Source organism: Nesoenas mayeri, assembly GCF_963082525.1.
Source record: "Nesoenas mayeri genome assembly, contig: SCAFFOLD_35, whole genome shotgun sequence".
Taxonomy (NCBI): Eukaryota; Metazoa; Chordata; class Aves; order Columbiformes; family Columbidae; genus Nesoenas; species Nesoenas mayeri.
In genome coordinates, this window is record NW_027659961.1 from 2,465,756 (window position 1) to 2,473,953 (window position 8,198).

Sequence of the window (8,198 nt, forward strand, 5' to 3'; positions counted from 1 at the left end):
GGCATCTGGTTTCCATGGACACACCTGTGAGGCAAGATCCACTGAACTGGTGTCAGAACAAAAACTGACCCACACTCCCACCCCAACCCCAGAGAGCAAGAGCACCAGGGACAGGTGGAGAAACAGGGAAGGACACTGCAGTGTAACCAGAAAATAAAGCAGGGACAGAAAGGCAGACGGGCATGGTGTGGAACCTTCTCCTGACCCGGCTGTGCTGCTGTCACTCACATAGTGACACTGTGGAGCAAGTACTTTTAGCACCTTTTTTGTGTACCCCATTCCAGGAACCCTTCACCTGGAGGTCCAGCTGCTGAGGTGGAGACTTGTGATCTGGACCCCATGGCTTTGGGGCAGAGGGTCTGCTGGGGAGGAGAGGAGACCAGAGGTTGCACTGGGAAATGTGTCTGAACTGCGGGGGATGCCCAGGAAGAGCCAGAAGTGCAAGAACTGCAGCTCCCGTGTGTCTGTGAATGGCAGGAGGAGGAACTGGGTGATGGAGCTGCTGTTGGACATTGGCTGCCTGTGGGCATGAGGACTTGTGCAAGGAGGAAAGACAGTGACAGGTTAGGGGAGAGTTCTCTGGGGAAAATATCCTGTTGTTTATCATGGAAAACCCCCTCCCTGATGGAGGGATGTTTCAGCACATTCTCTCTTTCTATCAAGTGAGAAAAACAGTTCATCACAGTTTAAAATGCAGCTTGGGCATCTGGTTTCCATGAACACAGCTCTGGGGCAAAGCTCTCCCTGCCCATGTCTGTGCTGCCTGCAGCTGTGTGTCTGTCCCTGGGTCTGCTCCCTGTCAGTGTCACAGACCCCATCCCACCCGCTGTGTGCTCAGCTCTCTCCTGCTCACACCTCCTCGCATTGCCCAGGGGCAGCTCTGTGTGTGCAGGGGCTCAGGAGCAGCTCAGACCAGTCCTGACGAGAACTGGGGTCTCAGTGTCTGCTCCAATGGGAGAAATAAATCCCCATCTCCCACTGCACACCCAGACGAGCAAGAGTGGAAAACTGAAAGCACAGACTCCTTCCCTTGTGGCTGTTGCTGTACCAATAGTGTTGTTCAGAAGGACCCTGTGCCATGTCTGTGGGGGGATCTGGAGCTCTGAGCAGCCCTGACCCACACAGCACCCTCTACAGCAGAAGCACCTTTCCTGCCGAATAGGGTTTGGTCCTTCCCTCCACATCTTCTCCCCTCAGTGTTGTTGGGCTCTCCCGGGCAGGCTGAGCGCTGACCCTGGCAGGCAGCAGAGTCCCTGCCCCGGCACGGCCCTGGGGTGCAGGGACCCTGCTCTGCAGGACAGCCCTGGGCACCCCTGGGTGCTTCCCCTGCAATTACCCTCAGCAGAAGCTGCCATCATGCCCTGTCCCTCTGACAGTGCAGCATGGAAGCGCTGGTCTGGACCATGTTCTTGTCCCCTACATGAGAAATACTGTGAGAGAGACCTGACAGATCCTGTAAATTGTGTAAATTTTCCTCCAGGAAATGCAGCTGCATTGTCCTACAACCAGAGACTTACCGTGTTAGAATTGTGAAGATTTGTCTCTCAATGAGCCCTCAGCAACCAACCCCCCACATTGCCGTTCCCCTCTCTGTGCCTGGCTCCTGTGCCCTCGGTGCTGCAGGCAGAGCCCTCAGCCCTGCTGCGTGTGCAGAGGAGCTGCTCCTGGGCAGAGCTGCCATGCAGTGCTGCCGCTGCCATGAGCTCCCTGTGACCCAGGAGCCCAGCCCAGCTCAGCAGCACAGGAGCAGCCCATGATGTCCCTTTCTCTGTCCCCTCTGGGCTCCCTTGTGTTCTTCTTGGATCCCCAGGGGCATGGCCCATGTAACAGCCTGAAATAACCAGTGATGTTTCTTCTCTCACCTCTACAGAGACAGTTCTCTCCTGCATTAGTTTTTTTTTCATATTAGAAAATCATTTTGGCATGAGAAACATCTTTTCTTGTCCCATCATTAGACAGAACACCAGGAATGTTACAGCAAAGGATATAAATTCTCCAAGCTGGGCAGAGGAATATCTTCAGTTGAATGAGTTCAGGCATTTTATCCTGGTTTTATACTCCCAGGTCTAGAGAGATATTCAGCAATATTTGGCCATGTCATGTCTGTGCTCTGAAGCAAAGCCTTTGCACACATGGGCTCTTGGACACTTGGTACCAGGTTTCTTGTGCAGATCAGAGCTGGGCTGGCGCCACATCTGGGGTGGCTCAGCCCAGATGGGAGGCCATGTCCTCAGCCAGGGACCTGAGTGGGGGAGCTGGAGCTGTCAGTGCTGCGGACAGAGCTGTGACACGGATGGAATGAACTGCCAGGCAGGGTGGCAGGAGTTAGTTCATCTGGTCTCAAGGACAGCAGCCGCCAGGCACAGGAACAGTCCAGATCAAAACTCAGTCCAGACCTGTAAGGCAATTCAAGGGCCCATAATGAGCTATTACTACTGCAGGAACAGTTAAAGTAGAAACACACTGTGTGGCCACTCATTAATATAATAAGAGGTTAGAATCCCTGTCTCCTCTTGTTGTCCCTCTTCACCAGCAAGGTCTCTGAGATCTCTGTGGCTGGAGTCAAACAAGCAGCAGTGGATGGGGATCAAGTCAGGGGTCACTGGAACTAACACAATCCTTTCCAGTCTATGGGACAGCAGGGGCAGCATCCCAGGAGCTGGGACAGCAGGACCATGTCACAGTGAGGCCACTCTCCACCATCTGTGAAAGCTCATGGAGACTAGGGGGACTCCCTGACCACTGGCAGCTCTCACACAGTGTGTGTACTTTTCAAAATGGCCAATGGGTGAGCAGGGGAACTAAGGGCTATGCCCTAGAACATGTCCACTGGGACCCCATTTCTCTGTGTCTGGAAGAGAAGGTGACAGGGTTTACCCAGGGTAGGTTGTGTCTGTCCATCCTCTTTGCTTTCTGTGAGGAAAGGACAGGGTGGTGGACGTGGGGCAGAGCAGTGGTGGTCTGTTACCTGGAAGTCAGCAAGGCATTCAGCATCATCCCCCACAATATTCTTGTGTCCAAGGTAGGATATTATGGTCTGTGTCAGTGTGCAAGTAGATGGGTAAAAAGTCATCTGGATGGCTGGGCTTGGAAAGGTGCTCTTGAAAGGGAGAAACTTTCCAGTCATGAGGACAGTCCAGCACTGGAAGCTGTTTCCCAGGAGTGCGCACTCACTCTGTCCCAGAAAGTGACCAAGATGTGTTTGGATAAAGCCCTGAGCAATCTGGTCTGACCCTGCTGTGAGCAGGAGGTTGGTCAAGACACCTCCTGAGGTCCCATCCAGCCTGAATGACACTGTCCTTCCTTCCCCTTCATGTTTTCAAATTAGGGAGAACTCTCAGGTTCTCCCAGACCACAGAAGTAATTCATATGAGGCGCAGGGCTGCTTTACAAGTGCCCCCAAACAGCTCTGACCACATCTTTTCGATCATTTTTCTTTTGCCCTGAGCCAAGATCTTATTTTTTGCTGTCCTAATGACTCTCCAGAAAGAACAGCCTGTGTTGTTAACCCTTTCAGAGCAGGTTATTCAAGAGGTGTCAGCATCCATGCACAGAGTCTGCATGTCAGCCAGACACAAATCCATCATTATAGAAATGAAAACGAGGCACTTGACAGGCTCATTGCACCCAGATATCAGCATGACATGTCTGCTGAGATGCCAGGGAACACCTAAAATCTACGTGAAGGGTATGTGAGTCCTGGTTGGGTATCCTGGCTTGTCTCCTGACCCATGTGGTGCTTCAAGCTGTGAAGAGAATCAAAACCAGCCATTGGACTGGGGTAGTTCCATTTTACACGTGTCACACAGGGCAGATGAAGGGAGCTCAGAACTCCAGACTCTGCTGCACTGCTGGGTCTTCAGAGACTGGAAATGCAGGTGACAGTGTGTGTCAGTGCACACACATAAAGATTCTGGCTTCCTTTGTGCCTTTGCACTGACCTGGGATCTGTTCCTTGGCCTTCTTTGTCTCAAAAAGAAAATATTCTCCTATTCAACCTCCACATCACACCACATAAGAAATAATTAAAAGGTAGAAAAATAATGAAAGAAGCACAATTTGGGGGTAATTCTGTCCAAGAGGTGTACTCTTTAAATGATTAAAACAAAAAAGAAGTGATAGAAAAAGCATTGTTCTAAGAAATTCTTTCAAGACACAACTGCTGAGGTGTAGTAGATGCTTGGAAAAGCAAGAGTGACTGTTAGGACTGAAATTAAAGAGCTTTAGTTCATCATGATCATCAGTGAGAATAAGGAGTTCCTTATTATTGTTACTAGTGACAGCACCACTGTTCACAAACATCCTTCAGAGCATCTCCATTTTTCCTGGGCTCCAGAGCTCATCCTGCTCAGAGTTTGACAGGATTGCTGCAAACCCCTGCGACCCAAATCTCTGCAACTGTCTCTGCTCAACAGACTTTTACCTCAGGAAGGGAAAAACTCCCAATGCAGGCACCAAACCAGTGCCCAACCTGCCTGGAGAGCCAGGACAGTTGTGCCACACAACAGCAGCCTCCAAGGGAAGCTGGAGGTGATGGAACTGAAATGGTTTCAACCCAAAGCATAGCATCACAGAATCATAGAAACATTTAGGTTGGAAAGGACGCTTAGGAACATGGAGTCCAACCGTAAATCAAACACTGTCAAGTCCACCACTTATTCAAGACAGTATCTCAAAGTTAGCATTGCACCTTTGGGCTGCTCACTGCTCAGCCAAATAGAGGCACCACTGGGTCTCCTTCACAAAACAGGTCAGTGCGGCTGGAGCCGCCAAGTCCACCACTAAACCATATCCCATAGTGCCACATCTCCATGTCTTTTCAATACCTCCAGCAATGGAAGCTCCAATCCTGAGCTGGCAGGACACCGTTGGCTGCAGTTGGACATAAGATACTGTCATGAGTGAGAGTTCAGCCCTCGCTGGCAGAATGTCTCACATCCCTCATTGAGGAGGGCAGAGGGTTGGGAGATGGGAGCACGTTTCAGTTTCCAGATCCCAGCACAGAGCCCAAACCATCCTGTCCTTGGACTCTGGATCCCATTTCCTGAGATGCAAAGCTGGTGGCCTTCTGTGGATAATCATGTTAAAAGGCATGAATAATCCTTCAAATGTTTGTGTAATTTGTCTAAGAATGTCAGTTTTTAAAGAATAATAAAAGTTTAACCTGCTTACATTTACATTTACATATATGTAAAATAGTACTGTGCATCTGTGGTCGCCCCTCTGGCAATGACAATTAAATAGGTATTGCCACTATAAGGCTCCATACTTCATCCACAAGCACACATCTAAGTGGTTCAGATGAAGGGTGGTCTGGCAAACATCACCCTTTGTGTCCCCAGGTGATGGACACTGCTCATGTGCCTCTGCAGAGAGTGGCAGGAGCTGGATCCCCTTCTCGGGACAGACTCCTTCCAGGAGAGACACTGACACAGGGGGAACTCATCAGGGCTTTACGGCATTTCACTCGGCATCAGTTTTGACATATTGGGTGCTGTCCTGTGACTGCCCTTTCTGCACAAATGATCATACAAACACAACCATTTAGTAAGACATGGTCATAAAGGGGCTGTTATGGACAAGAAAGCTCCCCATGAACTCTGGAGAGAGCGAGGAGGTTTATAATATGCATCAGGAAGAACCAAGAAGCTCGAGGCCTCTTCTGAAGAGTGGGAGGCCTGAGCAGCCATGATTGGCCATTGTAGGTGTGGGAGAGGGTCAGGGCATGTCAGGGAGACGCAATGAGATGGCTGATGGCTTCAGTGAACCCTTCCAGCTATGTCTGAACCCAGAAATGGAAAGCATTTGATATCTGCAGGTGGAGGAGCAATAGGAGGAAGATTTTCCTGGGAATATGGAAGGAAGAAAGGCCTCTCTTGGGCTAATCATGTATGACAGTGACATTTCCATCCTATGGGCATGGCTGTGCCTGAAAGATGGGGAACGGCTGCTGCTGGGGTGGCTGTGCTCAGTCATGGCCCATGAGCTGACCCTGCTCTGCTCCTCTCTTACACTGCCCACACTTGGATGGTCCTCAAGAGTCATCCATGAGCCTGGTGGATGCATGAGCCTCCTGGAGTGGTGAGTATGGATCCAAATAGGGGATTCAAGCAAGTGTGGGACTGGGACATTGAGGTGATTGGTGACCATTGCCAGGTGTATGAAAGAAGCTGGATGAGTTGTGAGGAGCTCACAGGCATTTCCAGCTCCACAGAAAAAGAGAGCCTTGCAGTTAAAGCAACAGCACTTGACATAAAACCCACCCCAAAACACAAAACACACACACTGACCAGAGGAAAAGCCTTGATAAACATTGGAGAAAAATCTACCAGGTCCCAGGGGTCAGGGCTCAGCCATTCTGGTGATTAACAAGCATCAGGGACTGACATGGCATCAGAGCCACCTCCACATGGCCCTCACCACCTGGAACCAGTGTCTGCAAGTCTTTCCTTCACCAGCTTCCAGGGATAGGGACCTGCACTGGTTGTTTCCTTCACAGCTGTGTCAGTAATGGCCCTTCATGGGGTCCAAACACCCTCAGAACTTGGGGTTTGCTTCTGCCTTTCACTTCATTGGAGGTTTGTTCATTCTTTCAGTAGCTGCAGTTCAGGATCATGGCAGCAGAGGGCTCTCATTGACAGCTAAAATGCTCTTAAATGCCAGGGGGCTCTGTGCACCATTTTCCTAAAGGCTTCAAGTCTGGTGTGGATGACGAGAGAGATTTCAGGAATAGCCAAACAGAGACCGTTTCCAAAATAAATAGCAATAAAGCCAAATTTCTTCTATTTCCTTCCCTGATCGCCCTTCCCTCCCTTTCCAGATCAAGTGGTCTCAACAGTTTCTTGTTCATATTGTTCTGGAGCGTCTCCTGATAAAGACTGAATTCATTGGAAAAGTGGGTGCCTAAATCACCATGTGAGTGAGGAGTGTCCCTGGCAATCTCAGGTGCCACAGTACAGTGATACTTGTGTTCAGGGAGCTGGTCAAGTGACCCATCTCCTGTTCTGTAACAGCGTCTGAGTTTGCTCAGGTCACCCCTGACTTGAGCCCCATCCACTGCTGGGTGTTCTCCAGACTCCTGCCTTCAGGAATAAAGTCTCAGGAGACCTTGCTGGTGAAGATGGAGGCAAAGAAGCCATGAAGAGCCTCAGTCCCGTCTGATTCTACTCTTATGAAGTTCAGCAGCAGGCCCACGTTCACCCTGTCTATTACTGCAAATGAAGCTGTGACAGCTAATCTTGCTGTCCTCAGCTTCCCCTGCAGGTATCAATCCAGGGGAGCTTTGTCATCATCTCTACATCCATGGACAACGTTTCTAAATTCCTCCTTTGCAGCTTCCCCTGCTTCCATCTCCTGTGTGCTGCCTTTTGCCCTGCAGCTCCATCAGTTCAGACGAGCAGCCTCAGGAGATAAATGCTTCTGTTCATGGGTACTTGGAGAGATCATTCTTGTGCTTGGAGCAGCCTGTCCTGTAAGGATTATCAGATTTCCTGAGCTCCTTCAATTTTCAGACCTACTTCCATGTCACCACGTTGCCCATCATCTCCCAGTATGTCAAAGTCTTCTCCTCTGGAACCCACCAGCCTGTGCTCTGCTGCTGGCCTTCCTCCCTCCCCTCTGGTGCCTGGGACCCCTCTGTGTCCTGCTCATGACAGCCAAGGTGGACACTGATGTTCACATCCCTCACCAGCTCTTCCTTGTTTCCCAGATCCCAATCCAGGTGAGAATCACCCTTATTGCCCCACCAGGCAGTCATGTTAAGCAGTTGGCCCAAGATCCTCTGGACTGTTGGCAGCTGCAGCTTTGCCTGACCAGTGAATGTCAGGGCAATTACAGTTCCCCATAGGAACCTGCTCATTGACTGGAGACTTCTTCAGGTTAATGACAGAAGATCTTTTCCAGTACTTCTCCATGATCAACTATTATGTAACACCCCAAACATTATCACCCTGTACTGGGTTTACAGGGCAAAGTCTTGGAACTGAGAGTGAGTGTGGCTGTGCTACAGTTGTCACCTCTCTGAGAAGACAACAGGAGTTCGACCAATGTCAGACAGAGCGGATTTCAGCTACTCCAAGATGGACCCAGTCCTTGCCAAATCTGAGCCACTCAGTGATGCTGGCAGCACCTCTGGGATATTTTATTTGAGAAAGGGTAAAAAACACTGCACAACAGCAGGTGGGAGAGAGGAGGGAGGA